Source organism: Engystomops pustulosus, chromosome 8 (genome assembly GCF_040894005.1).
Source record: "Engystomops pustulosus chromosome 8, aEngPut4.maternal, whole genome shotgun sequence".
NCBI lineage: Eukaryota > Metazoa > Chordata > Amphibia > Anura > Leptodactylidae > Engystomops > Engystomops pustulosus.
Window position 1 is genome coordinate 34115888 of NC_092418.1, and position 22676 is coordinate 34138563.

The 22676-nt window shown below is 44.2% G+C and overlaps 1 protein-coding gene across 4 annotated transcripts in view; it reads right to left on the bottom strand.

Annotated features, from left to right (window-relative positions):
* The window catches only part of TMC5 (transmembrane channel like 5), a 118632-nt gene that overhangs the window by 59538 nt on the left and 36418 nt on the right, over positions 1-22676 (bottom strand). Inside the window, exon 1 of one of the 4 annotated variants that reach the window (XM_072120619.1) lies at positions 15562-15580. The exons of the other annotated variants lie outside the window; for them this stretch is intronic. The gene's annotated coding sequence lies outside the window, so the exon portion shown is untranslated. Of the gene's footprint in view, positions 1-15561; positions 15581-22676 lie in introns of those variants that run through there. 4 annotated transcript variants of the gene reach the window in all.

Below are 22676 nucleotides of genomic sequence, written 5' to 3' on the forward strand. Positions count from 1 at the left end.
CGGTGGCCAAGGTGAGCTACAGAATCGGCAGACAGAATCGGAGTCGTGGTCAGGCAGAAGGTCAGGATAGAGGGCACAGGATTGGAATCGGGGACGTAGCACAAGGTCAAAGCAGGAGGCAAGGAATCGAGGTCAGGAATGGCAGCAGAGGTCACAACTGGAGTCACAATAAATGCTTTCTCCAGGGGGCACAAAGATCCGGCAGGAATCACAGGAAGAGGCCGGCTATTTAACAGGTCATTTGCCAGCCAGCGCCAATTAGTGTATTACACAGAGCCGGCACCTAGGAGGTGGGGACGCAGGCTCCGGACCACAGGAGATGCGGGGAGGTAAGAGTATTGGGGTGTCGCTACACGTGGGCACACGGGTGAACCTGCAACCCGAGAGGTCGGTCGGAGGGGCACCCGTGACATCATGACAATTTTTATAGAAAGTTTTCATTTCCTTTAATACAATGAAGCAAAGTTAAACTAAACTTCACTTGATTTTCAAGGTTTGCTCTGGCACCGTGATATATGCTTCACTGAAAGGCAGAAATACGACTCATTGTGCGATAAGATCTATTGTGCGATAATCCGCCCTACCACCACATACTCCTTTATTTTCCAATCACTTCCTTTTGGCAAAGGCACATGGTGAGATAATGTTAAGTTTCCCAAACCCTTGTGTTTTCTGTAATTCTAAACTTAAGGAAGCAGAATTTTCCTATACCCACTAAATGTGGGTACGATGACAAAAGTTACTGAAACTGGAGACAGGGTTAATGCAGCCATACATATAATATACCAGGCGGACCATAGCTTGCTCAGCCCACAACTGCTTCCCCAGATCCCTACATATGCTCAGCACAGATAAGGAAAGTGTCACGGCTAGTGTCTACTAGAGGCAGCTTATCTCTCCAAGAACTAAGACAGAAAGCTCCAGATGCTTCACTATAAGATTTCTGCCTTTTATTAAAGTGCATCTACCACCAGGATGAAGGACTGTATGCAAATGAGCCTGAGGGGCTCCAAGCTCCATAGGTGTTAATGGAGCCTGGAGCCCTTTAGGCTCATTTGGTTGCAGTCTTTCATCGTAATTGTAGATGTCCTTTAAGCTACAGAATTGCCACCATTAGTTTCTTACTTGCTTTCACAGCCACACAATATAAATATGAAATACTGTGTCCCTGTTATATCCCCAAGTAGGTTATAGTTAAAGAGTAACTCAACCTTTGAAGCTATTTTTTATTGTAGAAATGAATAGTGGAGGTGATAATAGAAACATTTTTGCTATATACTTTACATAAGGAAACTAGTTATCATTCTGCTTGTTTCTATTGTAGTGAGCAGTATATCTGAGGTGCGTACTCCTCAAACAAATAAGGAGGCTAAAGATTAACTCATTCCATACCAAGAGAATATTTCTCTTGATAATTCATCTTTCTGTGTAGATTAGACTATCCTGGGACTGTCTGTAAAGAGTTACTGTAAGTTGTTAGATACTTTATCAGGCTCCTTTATCTCTCAGCTGTCTGTGGTGTATGGGGACAGAGAGTTGATTCATACAACTGCTTAGAAAGGCAGGGGAAAAAGAAGGACAAACGAACATCATTCTTTAATAAAGTATATTACAAATGAACATCATTCTTTATAGTATATTACAAGGTTATCTGCACTCTACTTTTTCACACTTGTGGCAAAATTTTAATTATGCTTTAATCTTTTTAAGGCATTTAACTTCAGTTTGATTCATTTGCCACTGGATGATGTGTATGTCTTGATTTGCATTTTTTAGATTCTAGATTTCCAGAACTAAATTTTAGAAGCGCAAAAGATGTAGTTTTACCCAGTGTCTGACACCCTAAGGGGCCTTCCACTCATGAAGTCTATGGGATTATAGTTAGGGGGTATGGTACAGATTTTGCATTGAAGCCCAAGAGCTACGTATGCTACCTGCACACAAATGTGTATATTCATGAACTGTAAACAACAAATCTGTGGTTCTTTACTTGTGGACCATGTGTCATTGACGCTTCATATCCGCTCGCGGACCGATGACAGAAGAGGAGACAAGAATAGAACCTGTCATAGGTGGAAACTATAGGTTGAATCTGCTGAACAGCGAAACATTTTGGTTTTTCTCTCTTGATAGGAGGATTCTCAGGGGCCTCAATAAAAGGTTGGATGTAATTTGTCAATATGAATGTATAATATGAAACATAGCTTTATGTTTGCCTGGGTTTCCCCTGGGTCCTCTCGTTTCCTCCCACACTTTAAAAACATACTGGTAGGTTGATTAGATTGTGAGCCCCCATTGGGGACAGGTTTGACAAGTTCTGTGCAGCGTTGCATAATCTGTGTGTGCTATATAAATAAAGGAATTATTATTAAGCCTAGTCTTTAGGAAAAAAGATCATATTGGTCTACTGTGCTTTGAATGGGCCATATCCAAAATGCATAGGATGAACATGATTTTTATCTGCATGTATATATCCTGGCTATTTTAAAAATTATTAAAAAAAGAATCAATTGGATTTTTACTCTTGTAATCAGCGAACAATTTTTTGAGCTGGTTTTTGCCTTTGAGGAATAGAACCTGCTCCGAATGTTATGGTTTGGGCAGCCGGCTCATAGGCCACGCAAATTGTAGATTTGCATATGAGCCCATAGAAATACATGGTAACAGTGTGTGCGAATCATTGATACAATGGGGTACATTTACTTACCCGGTCACCAAAAGTGCATTGTCCGACCGGAATGCACATCTGCTGCGATTCACTAAGATCATGCGCCCGATATCCTGCATGTGTCGCTTCCCCGCTCAGGTCCGACGGAGTTCACTTTATTCTTCCATGTGCATGTAAGTGCATGATCTTGCAAAATAATTTGAAAGTTCAATCCCGTGCTCAGTCCGAATCCATCGGATCGTCCACCGTCCCACCCCCCGATTTCATTTGCAGGAAAGCTGCCGCAGCTGCACCACGATCCGATCGTATGCAACACAATCCCCTATTAAATACCTGTCACAGCTGTGCAAACCCCAAAAACGTCAGAAAGTCCAGCCAAAATGCGTCCGAGGACCCTTAGTAAATAAGCCCCAATGTCCCAGAACAATATTCGTGTGCATTAGTCCTTACTGCGCTGCTCCCAGGATACTAACCTTTTTTCCATGCAATCCTGATTTCGTTGTCATGTTTGCCTTCTCTATGCAGCCTTAATCCTCTATGAAGCCCTGTGTGAATAAGCCCTAAGACCTTTCCAACTGAAACTGAGTAGTTGCAGTATTTCTCTTTTCCCCTGTAAATTCCAACTTGCAGCATAAATTTAGACGCTGTGGATGAAAACCTGCACATTTTGTGGATAGACTTTTGTAATAATTGTTTTCTTGCAGCACTCGAATGCACAGAATTTATGCTTCCGGAAGGGACATGTTTCATTGTTGTTGTTATAGTTATCATTCGGTTATGAAGTGATTCTTGGCAAAGCTTCTGCTATCAGTTACGACACTGAAATGTCTATTGGTATAAAATAGGACAAACAGAACAGTGCAAACCTCCTGGCTGCGGAAGTACAGAGCATTTCCCATAAATAATATTACTGTATACACAGTTATAAGTCAACTCTTTCTGCTATTTACCAAGGGAATAATAGTGGTGCGTCAAACAATATCCAAAGACCTAAGTAAATATTACCTGAACCTATGGAATCTATGGAGATACTGTTCTGAACCGCTGTCAAGATAGGAGAATTATTAACGGGTAATATAAGTTACGGGTTATAGCACAAGTCTAAATGCCAATGTGCTACAGTAATCTGTCATCTCATAGAGAATGGTGGAATGCTATTGACTCCCCTTATCCTTCAATATTATTTCACAATCTCCTGACAGTTGTTGGGTTAAGTTAACAAAGTGATATTAGACAGCGGTTCATATACAGAGTTGTGCTAAAGAGGTGTTCAGCAGCTACAGCGAGAAGCCACAATATACTGCATTGCATTTTTTTTAATAAGCGATTTTGTCAAAATTCTAGCTAAGTTCTTTTTGGAGCAAATTTGTGTTCTTGGGTCAAGATGATCTGAAGTCTCCTGCCCCAATGGGGAAGCTGCTGTAGCTTGTGTGTCTGTCTCAGTCTCCTCTCCTCCACCCTCCCCTCTTCCAGTTATGTGCATTGAGCAGTCAGGGGAGGGGGATTGTGTGGAGCAGAGGGAGAATGCAGGAGAAGACTGAGACACAGGAAGCAGCTAGTCCACATCCCCTTTATTTTATAGCTAAGGTGAAACTATACTTATAAGAAGCACCTAACAGGTTATTTGCACTAATTGTGGCATTTATTGGCAGGTGTTTGCTGTATAATACTGCAGATACCTCTCCAATATGGAGAGGGCACATATGTAATGATGGAATTCTTGCCCTAATGATCTTGTGGGACTGATCACCCCATTAGGTTTGTCCACTCAATATAATCCAGATGTTTCAAGCTTCATTTACACTCAGGATCCCATAGGACACTACAAGTGTATCATTTGTATTATTATAAGGGCTCATACACACGACCGCCAGCTTGCAGCCGTACATAAGTCAGCCATGACAGCTATGGCGCACAGGCTCGGTATGGTGAGTGCAGCAAGCTCCATCTTTTGCCATATCAACGGCCCTGTGGCTACTATTTTCTACGGAGAGAGGGGCCGGCGTGAGCAGCGCTCACCCTCTCCTCCTGATGTGTGCCTGCCGGGCTACGGAAGGCATATGTTAGTGGGCATGAGCCCTAAGACTGCTTATAATCTGATAGGGTTAATATTTTGTTTATGTTAAATGTATTTTCCTGAGGTATAGCAGGTGTTCTGATTGGCCAGAAGCCCGGAATGTTCCAGAACAAAGAGATTACAAAAGTCAGGCTCTGTCAGGACTTCTGGGCCTTTTAGATTGGGTCTTGGTTCTGAGATTTATGTGAAAACACACTGCTGTATTGCTGTAAAACTGACCTGGTTCCATAGGAGATTATTCCCAGCGGGGCTGAGCACTGGTCCATGCTGACCTTTCTGCAAGCTAACAGTGTTCACTATTAGAAATGGCCAGGCAATCTACAGCCCTGTTACCCCTTCAAAGGAAGGAGTTTACCGGCAGCTTGCTGTTTGCTGCTGTTCTAAGCCTGCCGTTAAATGTAAGAATCTTCGTTCTATTAGTTGAGTCCGTGGCCTGTCACTACCACTACCGTGGACTAGTCACATACACTGGAAGTGCCCCAAAAGGAAACCTTGTCACTATGCAGCCTCCTACTCTTCTTGCTGTTGATCTATCAGCCTCAATAAGCATGGATGAGGCCTATATAGAACCCAGACTTCTTTGACCCCTGCAGCCTAACCACGACAGCCAGCCACATCGGCCCCCACTTGCTGTCGGACTCGGTGTTGATGTTGCACATTGATCCCCCTGCACACACCCTGTAGCAGGTTTTCCAGGACTCTAGGAGGCTCAAGAGGGAATTAACCCACTCCTACTCTTCGGTTGCTCTGGTACTTCCAGTTTAATGGTCTGCGCCCAACTGGAAAATCAGAGGGTTCATGGGACCCATTTCACCCAATAACCCTACTCAATGGCCACTCAACAGCTGAAGAAGTTCATGCAACACCCCCCCCTCCCCCTGGAACCGTGTGCAGTTCCAAAAACCAGAAGTGCCAGAGAGACGTGGTAACCAGGAGCTGGAGTGGGGTAAGTATGGAAAATCCACTTAACGGTTCCATGACATACAGGTACATACTGGTGCATTAAGGGGTTAATACATGAGTCACTGTTTCAATCTTTTGACGTGAGAACCACGACCCACTCTCAATAAGTTGCGTACATATAGCAAATGTCATGGTTTATGCATCATTTCAAATGACTCATAATGAATTGTACCGCGCTTCTTTTATTCATCCTATGAAACTATAGAAAAATTAAAGACGGAGTGTTAACATTTCTCCTGTTAAAAAGCGTCCCTACACAATTTACCATGTTCAGCACTGATTGGACACAGAGGGGCAGATTTACTTACCCGGTCCATTCACGATCCAATGGCGCGTTCTGTGTGGAGGATTTGGGTCCGGCGATTCACTAAGGTAGTTCCCCCGATGTCCATTAGGTGGCGCTGCTGCGCTGAATTCCGTCGGAGCTCACCAAGCCAGGCCGGGTGCAGGTAAGCGTGTGTCACGCATTTTTTTTTTAAATGCGGTGGTTTTTCCGAATCCGTCGGGTTTTCGTTCGGCCACGCCCCCCGATTTCCGTCGCGTGCAAGCCGGCGTCAATCCGCCACAATCCGATCGCGTGTGCAAAAAAACAGAGGCAATTCAGGGAAAATTGGCGCAAAACGGAAAAATTCGGGTAACCCGCTGGAAAAACGCGATTCGGGCCCTTAGTAAATGACCCCCAGAGAGTGTAAAGACTGTAAATACTGTGACCACACCCATTTCATAAATTCTAGGAAGAATAAAAGCAGAATGGAAAATATGTTTCAGAATATCTATTTGATGTACTATTAATGTCTCTTAGATAATTTACAAAAATGATACATTACATCAGCAATTAGCAGCTAGAGGTCAGAGACATTGGAACCGTAATAGCTTTATTTAACAATTACCGTATTTTCCGGGCCATTAGGCGCACCGGAATATAAGGCGCATCAGTCCGATGCGCCTTATATATGTAATAATTCCATATATAAGGCGCAGGGTCCGGGGGCGTGGCGGAGGTCCGGGGCGGAGCGGAGACCCGACGGGACGGGACGAGACGCGACGCCGAGCCGAGACGAGACGCGGAACGCGTGGAAGGTGAGCGGGGAAGGTGAGGGGGAGGTGGAGAATGGCATACTTACATAGGTCCCCGCTACCGGAGACAGCAGATCTCCAGCGGGAACTGCAGACCACGCAGCAGAAGCTGTTCGTGCCGCGTGGTCTGCAGTTCCCGCTGGAGATCTGCTGTCTCCTGTAGCGGGGACCTATGTAAGTAGGGTCCGCTGCCCTCCTATAGGGCGCACCGGACTATAAGGCGCACTTTGGATTTCCAAGGAAATCCAAGGCTTTTATGTGCGCCTTATAGTCCGGAAAATACGGTACTGGCTTATATACAAATACAGTGTTGGAATCATAAATTACTACTTCGCTAATGATAATGGATGAAAGCTCCGTCTATTACACTACAAGTCATTACACAGGAATCTGACCCTGAACTTTAACTCATAATAACGACATATATATATATATATTGTGGGGATTTGGCCCGGTAGAGACCGTGGTAGCGGGGTGCTGTGATGCAGTTCAAGACAGTGACACCAAGGTACAGTCCAAAACAGGTCTAGCCTGCGTTTATTGCAGCAAAAAGTAAAATAAAACAGCCTTTACACTCAGGCATCCAAACAAAATAATATCCTACCCGTCAGGGTGCTAACTAAACATAGGATCACTAACTCACAATATCCAAAGTACACGTGGCTGCTCCAGGCACAGAGGTCAGGGCTGTGTGCTCTCCAGCCTCCTTCCACAGAGAGACAACATTCTGAGCTCTGCTGAGTGGCTTTATTGGCCTGATTGGGCTGTTCCCCCCACCTGTGTCCAAGGTGCTGGACAACACAACCTCAGCACTAAGGCCTTGCGTAATAGGAAAACCTAGGGGAAACATACCGCCCATCCACAGTTAACCCCTTCAGTGTCTCACATACCCTCCCCCTCTGTTTGACCCTGTGGGGGCGAACACTATTGGCCATCAGACAGTGGGTACGAGACAGGGCATCGGCATTCCCATGCAGCTTTCCTGCTCGATGTTCCACCGTGAACTTGAAACCCTGCAGCATCAGGAACCACCTTGTGACCCTGGCGTTCCTCTCTTTGGCCTGACTCATCCAGGTGAGGGGAGAGTGATCGGTCACTAGTGTGAACTGTCGCCCTATCAAGTAGTATCTCAGGGATTCCAGAGCCCATTTTATCGCCAAGCACTCCCTCTCAACTATGCTATAGTTCTTTTCAGGAGGTGTGAGCTTGCGGCTCAGGAATGTCACAGGATGTTCCTCACCCTCCACTACTTGGGACAGGACAGCCCCTAAGCCTACGTCCGAAGCGTCAGTCTGCACGATAAAGGTCTTGGTGAAGTTAGGGGTGATCAGTACCGGTCCCTCGCACAAAACCGTCTTAAGTCGCTGAAACGCCCCCTCAGCCTCTTCACTCCACTTTACCATCACCGCCCTGCTACCCTTGGTCAGGTCAGTCAGGGGTGCCGCTATTGTCGCAAAATCGGGGATAAATCGGCGATAATAGCCCACTATGCCCAGGAAGGCCCTCACTTGCTTTTTGCTCAAAGGTCGTGGCCACTGCTGGATCGCCTCTACTTTATTTACTTGGGGTTTGATGACCCCTCGCCCAATACGGTACCCCAGGTAACGGGCCTCTTCCAGACCCAGTGCACATTTTTGGGGGTTCGCTGTCAGCCCTGCTGCCCTCAGGGAGTCTACCACTGCTTGCACCTTGGCTAGATGACTCTCCCAGTCGTTACTATAGACTATGATGTCATCCAAGTAGGCCGAGGCATAACTCCGGTGAGGTTTTAGCACGAGATCCATTAACCTCTGGAATGTGGCGGGAGCCCCATGTAGCCCAAAGGGAAGTACCACGTACTGAAAAAGCCCATCAGGGGTAACAAAAGCGGTCTTCTCTTTAGCCCTGTCAGTCAGAGGTACCTGCCAATACCCTTTTGTCAGGTCAAGGGTGGAGAAGAACCTAGCCTGTCCAAGTCGTTCTATCAACTCGTCAACCCTGGGCATGGGATAAGAATCAAATTTGGACACCTCGTTTAACTTCCTAAAGTCATTGCAGAACCGTAGGGAACCATCAGGTTTGGGAATCAACACAATAGGACTCGACCAGTCACTTTTAGACTCCTCGATTACCCCCAGGTCTAACATCTGCCTGACTTCTTCGGATATGGCAAGCCGGCGCGCTTCAGGGACCCGGTAGGGTTTTTGGTGTACCCGGATGTGGGGTTCGGTTATGATGTCATGCTTGATGACTGAAGTACGCCCCGGTAACTTAGAGAACACATCCACATTTCGGAGCACAAACTCCTTCGCTTCCTGAATCTGGGCCCTGGAGAGGGACTCCGAGATCCGTACTTCAGGCACCTTGGCATCGGGTACACCTACCTCCGGTGTCACCTTCTTGGGGACAGACGCCTTTTCTACTCCCATGGCCATCAGGGACTCTCTTTCCCTCCATGGCTTTAGGAGGTTCACGTGGTATATCTGTTCGGGTTTCCTCCTCCCCGGCTGAGATACCTTGTAGTTTACCTCCCCCACTTTCTCCATGACCTCATATGGTCCTTGCCACTTTGCCAAGAATTTGCTCTCAACGGTGGGCACCAGAACTAGCACTCTATCGCCTGGGTTAAAGGTCCTGAGTCTGGCTGACCTGTTGTAGACTCTAGACTGGGCCTCTTGTGCCCTTGTCATGTGCTCCTTTACAAGGGGCATTACCGCCGCTATGCGGTCCTGCATAAGGGAGACGTGTTCTATCACACTACGGTGGGGGGTCCTCTCCTGTTCCCAGGTCTCCTTGGCTACATCCAACAGCCCACGTGGGGAACGGCCATATAACAGCTCAAAGGGTGAAAAACCTGTAGAGGACTGGGGAACTTCACGTATGGCAAACATCAAATAGGGCAATAAACAATCCCAGTCCTTCCCATCTTTGCTGACCACCCTCTTTAGCATCCCCTTCAAGGTTTTGTTAAACCTCTCGACCAGGCCATCTGTCTGAGGATGATACACAGAGGTGCGGAGCTGTTTAACCTGCAGTAATTTACACATCTACTTCATAACTCTAGACATGAATGGGGTACCCTGGTCAGTCAAGATTTCCTTGGGGAGGCCTGTGCGTGAGAATACCTGGAACAGCTCCCTAGCAATATTTTTGGAGGAGGTGTTCCTTAATGGAACCGCCTCGGGATACCGCGTAGCGTAGTCCAGGATAACCAGGATGTATTGGTGCCCCCTTGAGGATTTGACTATGGGGCCAACCAGATCCATTGCAATCCGTTCAAATGGCACCTCAATGATTGGTAGCGGGACCAAAGGACTCCTGAAGTGGGACACCGGGGCAGTAAGTTGACACTCAGGGCAGGAGCTACAATACCGGTTTACCTCCTCCCACACCCCGGGCCAGAAAAATCTCTGCAGGATCCTCTCTCGGGTCTTCTCTGCACCTAAGTGCCCTCCCAGCACATGTTTGTGTGCCAACTCTAGCACCAGCCTACGGTGAGATTGGGGTACTACAAGTTGCTCAACCTCCTCACCCCGTATCTGGTCGACCCTGTACAACAGTTCCCCAACAATCACCATTCGGGGGTATATTTTGTCAGCCCCTGGTATTTGGAGTACCCCATTTATCACCTTAACATTCTCCCGTGCTTTAAACAAGGTAGGGTCCTGTAGCTGTGCAGCCCCAAAATTTTCACGGGAAATCTCAAGGTCCGGCATGTCGGCCACCTCCTCGTGGCCCTCGACCTCACCAGCTAGGACCTCTAGGGGAGAGAATTCATCACATGGGGTCACCCCTACTGCTGGTGTGGGTACATTGGCCTCAAAGGGTTCAGGGGCCAAGGCCGGACACACCTGATGTCCATTATCTGCAACAGCACCTGAGGTGGATCTTCGTCTCCAGAGGTCCCAAAACACCGGTAAGTCTCTGCCGATAATAGCCTCATGAAACAGGGTCCCCACCACCCCCACTTCATGGGTGAAAGTACCACAAGGTGTATGTAGGTTGATGACGGCAGTGGGATATTCGCGAGTGTCCCCATGTATACATAGCACTCCCACTTTCCGCCCACTGTACAGTCCAGGATCAACCAAAGTTCCCCGCACCAGGGTGACCAGACTGCCTGAGTCTAGCAAGGCTTCCACCGTGTGACCACCAATTGTGACCATACACACTTGGGGTTCTGCATCCGTGACTGACTCGGCTGCCAGAACCGGCCGGGCAAACAGTGACACTCGCCGGGTCTGGTTGCAGTCCATTGGCTCCACTGACAGGGGACAGTTGGCAGCAATATGGCCCGTTTCATGGCATCGCCAGCACTGGATACGGCTATGACCTCGGTCACGAGCCTCACTGGGTTTCTGGGTATCCACGCCCCCCAATGAACCCCCTCCCAACCTGACATGTCTCCCCTTTTCCGCAGTAGTAGTCTTACCAGACGGTTTGGTGACCCTGTCACTGGCACTGTTTCGTGTGGGAGAGGTAAGTAGAAAGTCCTCCGTAGCCCGATATCTCTCTACTAGGGACACGAGTTCCTCAGCTTTTGTGGGACCGGCCTGTCCAACCCACCGCTGGAGCCGAGAGGGCAGAGAACGGGTGAATTTGTCGAGAACCACTCTCTCCACCATCTGTGCTGGGGTGCAGTCCTCTGGTTGTAGCCACTTCCGGACAAGATGGATCAGGTCATGCATTTGGGAGCGTGGGGGTAGTTTTTCTGAGTAAGCCCACTGGTGGACCCGGCTGGAACGAACTTGAACGGTGACCCCAAGACGAGCCAGAATCTCCGCCTTTAGCTGGGGGTACTCACGGGCCTCCGTTTCACTCAGGTCGTAGTAAGCCTTCTGCGACTCGCCTGTCAGGAACGGTGCCAGGACATCTGCCCACTGCTCGGCTGGTAACTCCTCTCGCTCAGCTACTCGCTCGAACACAGTGAGATACGCCTCCACATCATCGGTCGCTGTCATCTTTTGTAAAGCCTTCTGCACTGCAGCCCGTGCGGAATGCTGGACAACCGGGTACCCTTGCAAACCAGTATGGGACCCCTCAGTAGTCGTCGCTTGTGGTGCTGCCATAACGCCAGAAAACTTTTCCATCATCAGCTGGAACATGGCTCGGGACTCTTCCTGTTGTTGCTGAAGCATGGCTTGCTGCTGGCGGGACCTCTCCTCCTGCAGCTGGAACATGGCTTGCTGCTGGCGGGACCTCTCCTCTTGCTGCTGGCGGGACCTCTCCTCCTGCTGCTGGCGGGACCTCTCCTCCTGCTGCTGGAACATGGCTTGCTGCTGGCGGGACCTCTCCTCCTGCTGCTGGAGCATGGCTTGCTGCAGCTGCCGATTAGCCTGGGACTCTTCCTGCTGCTGGCGGGACCTCTCCTCCTGCTGCTGGAGCATGGCCTGCTGCTGCTGCCGATTAGCTCTGGCCTCCTCTTGCAGGTATTTAATAAAGTCCTCCATCTTGGCTTTATCCTGCACTTTGCCTGCTGCTTTCACCCAGGCCATGCAATGTTGCAGGATGTAGCAAGCCTTTCAGGTGTGTGTCTTTGAACTGCCCGCATTCTCCACCATATGTGGGGATTTGGCCCGGTAGAGACCGTGGTAGCGGGGTGCTGTGATGCAGTTCAAGACAGTGACACCAAGGTACAGTCCAAAACAGGTCTAGCCTGCGTTTATTGCAGCAAAAAGTAAAATAAAACAGCCTTTACACTCAGGCATCCAAACAAAATAATATCCTACCCGTCAGGGTGCTAACTAAACATAGGATCACTAACTCACAATATCCAAAGTACACGTGGCTGCTCCAGGCACAGAGGTCAGGGCTGTGTGCTCTCCAGCCTCCTTCCACAGAGAGACAACATTCTGAGCTCTGCTGAGTGGCTTTATTGGCCTGATTGGGCTGTTCCCCCCACCTGTGTCCAAGGTGCTGGACAACACAACCTCAGCACTAAGGCCTTGCGTAATAGGAAAACCTAGGGGAAACATCCACAGTTAACCCCTTCAGTGTCTCACAATATATATATATATATATATATATATATATATATATATATATATATGTATATTGCTCTTATTTGTTTTGCAAAACAACACAAGACAGAATTTTCCTGGAGTGTATATTACATTACAAGAATAAGGAAGTCACCTGTCTGCCTAGTTCCCCGATCAGTCATCTCAACCTTGGGGCAGATTATATCTGAAATATTTTTGGGGGTTGTATGAAATCAGAATAAAAGCTCATGTATATTCCTATGGGCAGCGCCTCGTTTTGCAGTTTCATTTGAACTGATCTGATAGAACGCATCCAAACTTTGAAGAAGAACTATGTTCTGTGTTCACTCATATACTTTTTGGGCTTCTTCTCTAGTGACCTTCCAGTTATTGCAATGAGGGAAATAACATAAGACATAAGCCATGATCTTGTTTAAAAAAGCTGCAGACAGTGTTATGTACTGGCACTGGAGTTCTAAAACCTTTGTGTGTTGTTAGTAGCAGCTGGAATGCATTTACATTCTAGAATTGTAACTGGACTTGGAGCAGTGGTGTGTGAGATGTCTTCATTAAAGCAAACCTGTTGCCAGGAATGTCATTTTGCCTGTGTCTACTCATGCATTCTTCCTTTATTCCACACCATCCCCCACCACAACACAGCTTATACCCCTAAGACCCTCCTGCTACAGCAGTGACTCAGAGCAGAGAGGAGGGGCTGTACTGTAAGATCTCTCTCACCAGTCTAGCTACAATCCTGAAATATAAATGTATTTTTCAGAGTCCTGCTGCTACTAACAACCCACACAAAGGCCATGGTTACACAGATATTCAGATTTAATACTCTGCAGCTTTGTATGGTCAAAACTGCTCACAGATTCTCTTTAATAATCACATCAATACAGTCACAGATTAATAAGGGATATATATAAGGTCTGTTTTTGTGAAATAGTGTTGCATGGCTGCATTACCAGGCATAGCCCATAGGCAATAAGGCACAATCTAAATGTCACCTATTTTCAAATACAAGGGTTATTTTAGTAACCCCGTATTCACCATAGGAATGCAACCATGAATAAAGAAACCTTTTAAGTTATATTTACCATTGTTTTATTAAGCAAATATGACCTTTCTCTGGTTGAAATGTATTCAGGTTGTATTTACAAACTAAATGCTATTATAAGAACCCGCCGCAGTCATGTGTCCCTTGTAAAAAGGGATTCCTAGTAATATCTGACACTCCCCATAGAGATAATAGATCAACACTGATATCACACCAGTGCGTATACATTACATAGAGAGATGGACTTATCTCACGTGATAAAGAAAGAAGTGTGCGACGTACGCCCAACCTTTAATGCTGTCATAAAAATTGTCAGAATTCTGTTTTTGTCTGCTATATGAAAATATAGGGGTGCAGTGACTACAGTATAAGAATATCCAGGGGTGACCTCTCACCAGTCATATTAATACTGGTTCATACCCATTTCCAGTGCCCAGCTGTGTGTATAGAAGCTGAGAACAGGCTGCCCTGGCACTACACACAGACAATTAGAGAAAGCACATCCTGTATATTTTATATTCTATTATGAATAATAATAATCTTTATTTATTTAGCGACATCAAATTCCGTAGCGCTTTACAAATAATCTATGTCCTGGTACAAAATTATTAAAAGGATTGTCTCACAATGTAGAAAACAGCAAATACATTTACCAAACAATGGACAAGGGATCTCTGAAAATTCCTCTATGTCATATATGAGAGGACTAGCTTCATAATTGCAAGCGGCTCACATTGCGGCATCTCTGTAATCTGGCAAATAGATAGATAGATCAAGTGTGACCATTTAAAGCCCATATCCTTCTTCTGTTTCACCCATTACACTCCCTTCAAAAACAAGTGATAAAGTGTTGCTATGGGGATCTGTCCGGAATGTTAATTATAGGGATGCTTCATCATCGGCCTCCATAGAAATAGGGGGAACACTAATGGTACTAGCGATTCCCTAAATACCAGGAAACCAGTAAAACCTGCAGTCAGACCTCATTTACATATAGGTCTCATGTGCGGACTGTATTTCAGATCCTAAATACAGAATTCATGGTATACTATAGCCCTGTATTGTACCGTCATGGCGCTATTGATGCATTCATGAGGCTTTAAAGAGGTTTTCTAGAAATGCACTTTTGATTACCAATCCTTATTATGACATTGGTGTAGTTTGGCTCATCTAACCCCACCCTTTGGCTGATTACAGGACTTGGCGCGCGATCCCCATATTTCGAAGTGTCTCTGCCCAGTTATCGCAGCTCACTCCTATACACTAATATGCAGTACCCAGGTATGACCACTATACAGTGTACAGCGCTGTGATACTAAATAGTACACTATGTACAGGGGACCAGTCGACCAGTAGGAGTTGTATGTATCCACGTAGATCTGCTATTAATGACCTATACTTAGCAGAGTTAATTCATAACCCTAACTCTATTAAACACCTGGTAAACACTGATGACTATCCCTATAATAGAACAGCAATATTTAATCAGTGGTGGTTCAACCCTTCGAGACTCCTAAGATCAACACAATGGAACTCCTGTAAGTGATACATCTCATCTAGTATTTACACAGCATCATAGTTCTACAAATAGCTGTTTATGGTTCTGTAGCTCAGTCTATAGAGTCTCATCAATAGAGGTCCCATAGTTTGAACCCCCATTGATGGCCCAGATCCTGGACAATCCAGATTTAGGCAATGTATAACCAAACAGTAGCACAATCTCTTCCACTGTATCTTATTCATACTTCATACTCACCTGCAGTTCCCAGGACTGACCCCTACACGAAGAATAAAGCTCCATTCTCTGTATTGATTCTGGCGCTGGGAGAATGATCTGATAATGGGGGTCATGACCTATGCATAGATCAGTGACATGACAACCTGGGAAAACCCTGTAGAGGAAATGTATCCTTTTTTCTTATGAAAAAGTCTAGGAAGTCCAGTTTTCACAGCTGTTTTTCAGCAGTTCAGCTTTACTGTTCAGGTTGAGACATGATCTGCAGAGGACAGAATATTTAATGACGGCTTTACTGTACTGCATGGGATCTAGCTAAGGATAGTAACACTATACTCTCTTATAAGATTTTGGCTGTCTAGTCTGTAGTGGAGGGGTTGGGGTTATCCCTTCCTGAAGATGTATTTATATTGACTCCTGTTCATTTCAGCTACCAAAAAAACCTTCACCTCTACCATACCAAGGATTAGGTGTAGGTGCTAACAGCAGACCTCTCATGGACCTACACCTAAACTAAATAGTTCCACCTTTTTCAGATGTGATTTGTTTTTATAAGGTCCGCCCCCCTCTTGGGCCCAGACATACCCGAATCACTTACCTCCAAAACCTGCCATTTACATTCATAATACTGTACAGAACATTTTTTCACTTATTAGATCAATTATATCAGTCTCATAGTAATATATCTCTATCTCACACCTACATCCCCAACTCATAGTAACTTTTCATTCTGTATGTACCTGCTTCAGCGTTATGTAAGAAATCGGATCTCATTTATGCTTTGTTTTTGTATCTTGTTATAATTTAATGAGTTGTATCCATTTCCACAATTGTTCACCACTAAAGCTGAAGAAAAAGGGGTATAAATTATACATGCGCTGGATCCAATACCCTGAGACAGGTCAGTTGTATATGTAAATGTTCAGGTTTTAGCTTATTAGAAAGTGGAATGGAACATACACATTATATTACAGCATTTTACCTTTATAAAAATGACGTAATTTATATACAAATGTCTTATAACAAAGTCTATGGGGTTTAAGCTTCAAGTTATGTTATATCTTAAAATTTGACTCAAGGACCAAGGATCTTTGGACAGTTGTCAAATGTGGTTTTTGCAGTAGTTTTGTAGAGGTAGCTGGCCAATCAGAGAGCAGAGGAATGTCTCAGACTAGCGTAGCACTGTATACATAGGGCATAATAATATACATTCCCTATATTATGTTCAATATATTATATTATAAAAGACGGCTCATACTCAGTTTCACATTATCAAGGCTTCTTTGATATTACATTGTAATTATTATCCCCTTTATGCCATTTCCATGTAAAGGGGGCATGAAGGGGGCCCGGCTGGCAGTAAAGAGGGCCAACACAGGGCATTACTTCCCTGCCCCTGCTTAATCACTGCAGCCAGTGAAATTTATCAAGTGAAAGTCCATATGCTTCCCATATTTCTATGCCAGGTAGGGTCTGGTGTAGGAATATATATGCTTTATGTACGCCCCGCCTAAGCCTCTGGATATACCTGGCGGCACCAGAGGGGTAGGGATTTCATCATACACCAGCGCCGCCAGGGGGTGCAGAGGTTGCGATCGCACCTGGGCCCAAGCGGTTTAGGGGCCCATAAGGTGTCACTTTCCCATATGAGAAGACTATTACTATAACCCATACATTATAGTCGGGGGCCTGGCACAGACTTTCCACTGGGGCCCACCAGCTTGTAGTTACGCCACTGAGCACCACGTATGATAAATCCCCCCGCATGTCTGTATACAACCCTTGAAGGTGCAAAGCCGAAATTACAGCCATATAAAATGTTCTCACTGGTTTAGTGTTATGTTAAGCAGGGCCGGTTCTGAACAAAGTGGGGCCCTGGGCAAAACTAAAAGTGGGGCCCCAAAATAAAACTATTTTATTACCAGTCACAGTAAGCAAGAGGCTCCCTTTAGTATGGTAAAACAAAATGTAATATGTGAACCGGGTCCTCCGGTAAACTCTGTGTAGCGCTGCGTAATCTGTGTGCGATATATAATTAAAAAAATATTCATTATAATCATTATGATAGAAGATAAATATGAAAGATGATAGAGATTTCCAGATGCAGAACTATAAAGTAGATGATATATACAGTAGATAGATATGAGCGATAAATATAGTAGAAGAGAAATAGAAGATTGATTGATGTAATAGATGGACATGTGTAGAGTTCACAAATGTCCCATATTGATATGTTCACATAAATAAATCCACATAATATCACTAAAACTGTAATAACTAGATATCTGCTTTTCAGCTAGAAATGTTAAGACAATCACAACCTGCAAAATATAGTAATAAACAGAATAAACAGTAAAATAAAACCTATATAATTTTGAAAGCAGACAACCAGGCGATGCATTTGGCAATTAACATTCAAAATCTTCTCTAAAATATGTACAAATACAGAATAGTTATATAAAGAAAATATACTTTCCTAAAACAGTAAGCTGTGAGGGGATCATACAGACCCCACACCAATATATTCACCAAAATATGCAGCAAAGAGAATGTTAAATCCGCAGGGGACACCAAACTATTTTTGCAGAAAATTGCACTGAGCGTCACACAGATCTATCATTGTATGCTCCTTACACAATAGTAACACAAATAAATAACTATATGTCCATAAACCAAGCTAATGAGATAATAAAAGTCATGTTTAGATGTTGCCAATGTATTATCCACACAAAAACAGAACCCTCCGCGCTTCATAAGAATAAGAGTGAGAACGTCATAACATGGGTGTAAATAATGGAGGATGGTGTGAAATAAAAACTTTATTCCAGAACATGTGTGCGTTTTTGATGTTACATATAACTTTACCGACATTAGGCGAAGAAGATCGAATGTTCATCGTATCAGTCAATTTTCGCAAAAAAAATAAAAGGCAATAAGAGAGAAAGTGTGTTCTTAGATAGTTCTGCATAGAGAAGGGCTAAAAACATGAATATTAGTGGATATTATCCCTTCTCAAAATGTAGTAACATATAAAGTGAATATTTCCATTATCTGTAAGGAGCAGCAGCTCCTGTGTGCAGCAAATTCTCCCTGTAGCCTGATGGCTAAGAATCTGGAGGGGGGGGATACTTCAGGGGGCTGTATCTCTGGCTCTGTGACACATAGAACCTCACTTCTTTTTTCCTATGAAAGAAGAGAGTCTTCTCTTTTATATGAATGTGTCAGAAAAACGGAGATATGCACACAACCGTATGGGGAGCAGTGATATGGGCGAACAATTTGCAAATGTATCATGGTCCCCATATGCACCTAGCCAGGCGGCCTTTTAGGCTTTCAATGGAGAGAGAGCTGCGGCACTTCCTTAAAACATCAAAACTTTATTTTTATTGTAGATTAAAAAGCTGTAGTTTAAAAAGTTAAATTCTTTTTAATCTGATTAGCTTTTTCTGCTCTATAATAAACTTTCTGCATGCAGGACACTGTTTACAATTTGCTGAGCTCCTCCCGCTCTATAACGTGCTGTCTGCAGATAGGACACTGATGGCGAACCTTTAAGCGGCCGAGTGCCCAAACTGCAACCCAAAACCCCTCATATTTATTGCGAACCAAAAATTAAAGCAGTAACTTATTGCTCCCTGTTTTTTAAAAACGTTCGATCACATTGGCCTCCTGAGGACAAGATGGAAAATTTACATCTTTTTAGCTTCTTTCCAGTGTCCCTCTGTACACAGAGAATTGTGGGGCCAGCAGAAGGTCTTCCAAAATAATTTGGCCCTGTCTATTCATTCTCCCTCTTCCTACAGTCCCAAGTAGCGAAGTATCACTAAAATATATGACTGAAAGCAGCATCTTTTAAGTTGCTTGGAATTGCAGGAAGATTCTTTGAGTCCTGTCTAGTGTGCTGGGGGTGATGGCCCAGGTGCCCACAGAAAGGGCTCCCGTGCCATAGGTTCACCACCACTGAGATAGGACGTTAAGGAAGCTCTGCTCACCTCCTCTTGTTCTATAAGGTGCTGTCTGCAGATAGGACACTATGTACAATCTGCTCAGCTCATCCTGCTCTATAACATGCTGTCTGCAGATAGAACACTATGTACAATCTACTCAACTCCTTCTGCTCTATAACATGCTGCCTGCAGATAGGCCACTATGTAGAATCTGCCCAGCTCCTCCTGCTCTATAACATGCTGCCTGCAGATAAGACACTATGCACAATCTGCTCACCTCCTCTTGCTCTATAACATGCTACCTGCAGATTGGGATGCCACTTTTAAAGTAAATGATTCACTTAAGTCTCGTGATAATTTGGATGGATAGACATAAACAACGACATTTAACACCATTTCCATTCCATTCTTCTGCACAGTCTGGTAGCTTTAGGTCTTATTTCCTGCAGCAAGTCCTACTGGTATAGCCAGTATTAAGAAAACCAATAGCCTGAGATTGTTTAGCGACAAAATACATTTAGCAGCAGAGCCTGTTGGGTATAGACTTTGTACAATAATAACTAAAAAGAACAATTAGCTGCAAGGAACAAAACCTGCACCTAGAATATGTTTTCCTCCTGTAGTATATATAAGTATGACTGCTCAATCACTGGACAGTATTACAACCTACACACATACAGTAAATGAAATCTTCCAATCAGACCTGAATTCTGAATTTCTTTTACCACGAGGAACTGTCCTTCAGAAAAATTGATAGTTCCTGATAATTGTCCTGTATAACGGTAAATACTTTAAGTTACCAAAGAAGAAACAGGTTTGGTTAATGAATGTTTTATGTATGAGCATCTATGAGCATTGTGCAGCCTATCACCAGGGGTAAGTATAGCATGACCTGCCAAAAATACAATCCAGATGGGGACGGGCGATTAGCTCTCAATCCCAAACTGATTATATATGAACTTTACCAGGAACATACACTACCATATATTGCTTCATCCACACGTCCATTATTGAGTTGCAAACAAAAGAACCGCGGTCCGTTTAATTTCCCTTAAAGGGAACCTACAGAAGAAATTATCCTAATTAACCTCCACCAATATGTTGTCAAGCTGATTTAAACTTTCCAAACATGTTTCTTTCATGGCTCGGTGTGATGGCATCATCCAGATAATCAACATTAAAGTGACATGTAAATTCGTTGTATAAAGTCATGTGGAGGAGAAACATGTGCTAAAGTCAAGCTCTCTTCACCTCAAAACACCCCCTTTGATTGAGATCATGCACCAGCCAGCCTTCAAGAGACCCAATTACACCCCTGGACCTTGGGTCATCTATCACAGAGGAGCAAACATCCTATGGTGGGAAGAGCTTGACTTCATTGCTAAATTATCCGCCTCCTTGACTTCATACAGCCAATGTACATATCACTTCAAAGGTGATTTTCTGATTGATGCCACTGCACAGGGCCATGAAAAAAAAAAAGATGGTCTGTAAGCTGTTAAGTGGCATGACAGCATACTGGTAGTGGTCTATTAGGTCAGTTTCTGCTGGCAGGTTCCCCTTGAGGGGTGTCAAATCTGCCATCTGAGTTAGTTTTTTTTTTTTTTTTTTTTTAAATTCTATAAAAGTAGCTAATTTTTGAGCAACACCCTTCTAATCTTATTCCCACATCAGGAGAGTGGAGTTTGTTGGGAAAAAAAATGTACGACTGTTTTTAAACATCAATTTCTGGATTCCAAAGTGGGTCGCAGTGGGTGAAAAAAGTCCCCCAAAATATGGGGAAATAAGGACTAGAGATAAAAATTTATGTACCTGTATATGTTTATAGCTCAATATAATTATATGCACCAGTATTTACTGTGACTTATAAAACAATTAGAATCACAATAACCTGCCATAGAAATAACAGGTGCATCAACTTATAGTGCGGCAACTCTGCCCATATGACATCATATACAGGGTTTACATATCACTTCTCAGAATGGCAGATCTGACCATTATTTAATGCTACAATGAAGGGCATCTACTACTACATAACTAGTCCTATTTTATTGATAAAAATGTACAGCTAATTTTGCCCATTAAATTCCATTCTGAAAAATGGAAATAAATCAATAGATTATTAAAAATATATAAAGTCATCTCAGCTGATACAAATTTCTAAAAGGTAAGCCACATCTTTGGGATACTGGCATGTCCTTTGCATCGCTGTCTATATAGAGCAGCATTCACACATGCGCACACGTGTCTTATGTGCACCAGGTAGTAGAGAGGTCAAAACTTGGCAACAGCTGCTCAGTTTGTGTGAGCTTGTCCTCATGCACACAGCAATTGTTTTTTGTCATGGTGTGGTGCATGCACCGCGCATCACAGGACCGGGAAGGTGCTGACTACCAGCACCACAAAAGATCCCTATCCATGCACGTCTTTGTGCCCGGGCAGTAACTTTATATGGACATGTCAACCGGGCCGCAAGCAATGCCACACAGTCCTTTGCTTGTGGTCTGCATGATCCATACAGTCGTTTGCATCAGGTCGTAATGCATAGGTTATTATTTTTTTTTTTTACGTTTTTTAACTCATTCTCTGCTGAAAATTGTTTCCTCCTGGAAAATCCCATATGAAGTGCGAAGCAACCCATATAGCAATAAATATGACTATTACCCTTTAAAGCCAACGCCTCATGGAAGAGTCCATATTCCTAGTTCAGAGTTCAATGAAATCCTTCTCATTTACAATTCTGAAGGACAAAGGTTCAAAGAAATAAACTGAAATATTCCCTGCTTGGACCGATGTAGCTGTATATCAGGCAGATAATAACAAACATCTATCACTAACAATGTGGAAACATGAAAATATTATTATCCATGACGATAGATAAATAGTGAAAAACTGCGGCACTGCAATTCCTGTACTTGTTTTATACTAAGTAGCGCTGAGCTCTACACAGATCCCCTGATGGGCAGCACCTAGTTCCTGCCTCATTGCTGGATGCCACAGACTTTAAAAATTGACTTCCATGTCTTTATATGAGTTTACACACAAATTGCTGAAAAAAGTATACACAGCGCATCAAAAATAAATGGCAATATAACAATGAGTGACTAGTTTACATAAAAGACTAAAGAACTGAGCCTGCAGCGTCTCCTGCGTTCCAGTATGGGTTCCAAACCGGCTACTTGGATACAA